This window comes from Mirounga leonina, unplaced genomic scaffold (genome assembly GCF_011800145.1).
Source record: "Mirounga leonina isolate KUSES-001 unplaced genomic scaffold, KU_Mleo_1.0 Mir_101664, whole genome shotgun sequence".
NCBI lineage: Eukaryota > Metazoa > Chordata > Mammalia > Carnivora > Phocidae > Mirounga > Mirounga leonina.
In genome coordinates this window covers 17,731,648-17,734,205 of record NW_023270175.1, presented here as the reverse complement: position 1 = coordinate 17,734,205, position 2,558 = coordinate 17,731,648, and positions in this window count along the sequence as shown.

Sequence of the window (2,558 nt, the reverse complement as noted above, 5' to 3'; positions counted from 1 at the left end):
AGAACAACTGGAAGAACAAGTGCACAGCAAGTTTACTGACCCCACAAGACTGTAAAACTCCAGGGCTAGGAGAAAATAGTATATAGAATTTGAGGGTTTTTTCTTATGATTCATTTCTTTCAGTTTAAAATTTTCCATTTCTTTTATCCTTCTTCCCTTTTCAACTAGTTTTTTTATTTTATCAAGTCTTTGTTTTTAAGGCTTTTTTTTAACTTTCATTTTTTTACATTTACATTTTATAGATAGATGCTTCATTTTTGGCTTCCTTTCAATCTACTCAATTTTATTTTTTGTATATATATAATGTATATGAGTGTGTGTATAAAGTTTTGCTTTCTTTACAATTTTGGGATTCAGTGTCTCCTAACAGAACAAAATACACTCAAGACCAAGTGGATCACCCTGTTTTGTTCACCTTGTGAGATTATATTCCCTCTTCTCCCCCCCTTTTTATTCTTTTTCTTTTTCTTTTCTTTTCTTTTTTGGTTTCTGACCTCTTTGGATTTCTTTAGTGTGTATTTTGCTTGGGTTGTGGTTGATTTTTTTTTTATTTCATTCACTTATTCATCCATTCTTCTCTGGGCAAAGTGACTAGAAGGGGAAATTAACAACAAAATAAAGAATCAGAAGTAATACTCTCTGTCACAGATCTAATCAATATGAATATAAGTAAAATGTCAGAGATGGAATTCAAGATAACAATTATAAAGTTACTGGTTGGGCTTGGAAAAAAGCATAAAAGACACTAGAGAATCTTTTAGTACAGAAATGAGATCTAATCAGGCTGAAATTAAAAATGCTCTGAGATGCAGTCTAATTTGGATGTTCTTACATTGGGTAACAGACAGAAGAGAGAGTAAGTGACATAGAAGACAAGTTAATGGAAAGGAAGGAAACCGAGGAAAAGAAAAGTAAACAACTAATAGACCAGGAGGGGAGGCTTTGAAGAAATCAGTGATGCCATAAAACAAAACATCAGAATTATTGGAGTGCCAGAGGGAGAGGAGAGAGAGGGCCAGAAGGTATATTTGAGCATATCAGAGCTGAGAACTTCCTTAATCTGGGGAATGAAACAGGCATTCACGTCCAAGAGATAGAGAGGACACCTCACAAAATCAATAAAAATAGATCAACATCTGCCATATAATAGTGAAGCTTGCAAATTTCAAAGATAGAAAATCCTGAAAGCAGCTTGAGACAAGAGGTTCCTAATCTACAGAGGTAGGAACAATAGGCTGACATCAGACCTATCCACAGAGGTCTGTCAGCCAGAAAGGATTGTCATGATATATTCAGGATACTAAATGAGAAAGAAACATGCAGCCAAGAATACTTTATCCAGCTAGGCTGTCATTCAGAATGGAAGGAGTGATAAAGAACTTCCAGGACAAAGAAACTGAAATAATACATGACCACCAAGCTAGACCTGCAAGAAATATTCAGGGGATCCTGTAAGGAAAGAGAGAGCCCAAGAGTAACATAGACCAAAAATAAACAGAGAAAATCCACAGAAACAGGGACTTTACAGGTAATACAATGACACGAAATTCATATCTTTCAATAGTTACTCTGAATGTAAATGGGCTAAATGCTCTAATCAAAAGACACAGGGTATCAGATTGGATAAAAAAGCAAGATGCATCCATATGCTATCTACAAGAGATTCACTTTCGACCAAAAGATACCTCCAGACTGAAAGTAAAGGAGTGGAGAAAATTTATCATATTAATACACCTCAAAAGAAAGCTGGGGTAGCAGTCTTCATATCAGACAAATTAGATTTTAAACCAAAGACTGTAGTAAGAGATGAAGAGTGACACTAAATCATACTTAAAATGTCTACCCAACAAGAAACATGACAATTATAAATATTTATGCCCCCAACAGGGGAGCAGCTAATTATATCAACCAATTAATAACCAAATTATAGAAAGACATTGATAATATTATAATAACAGTAGGGGACTTCAACATCCTCTACTCACAGCAATGGACAGATCATCTAAGCAGAAGATCAACAAGGAAACAAGGACTTTGAATGACACTCTGAACAAGATGGACTTCACAGATGTATACAGAGCATTCCATCCTAAAGCAACAGAATACCCATTCTTCTCAAGTGCATATGAGACTTTCTTCAGAATAGATCACATACTGGGTCACAAGTCAGGTCTCAACCAATACCAAATGATTGGGATCATTCCCTGTATGTTTTCAGACCACAATGCTTTGAAACTAGGACTCAATCACAAGAGAAATTTGGAAAGAACTTAAACACTTGGAGGTTAAAAAGCATCCTATCAGGAACAAGAGTAGGAGACCTAAATTTTGTCTGGTCCCAGGAATTCAGCTAGATAGGGATCAAAGCATTCTGAACACCTATAAACTCAACAGGAGATCAAAGAAAAGAATGGCAGTAACTCTCTAAACAGAAAAGCGACCACTTTCTGGAAGGTAGGACATGCAGAGAAGTGAATCTCAGGTGATATTTGGGAAGATAGATGGCGGGGGATGGAGCCTCCTTCAGCCGCTACTGGCAAGTGATACAGCAGCAGAGC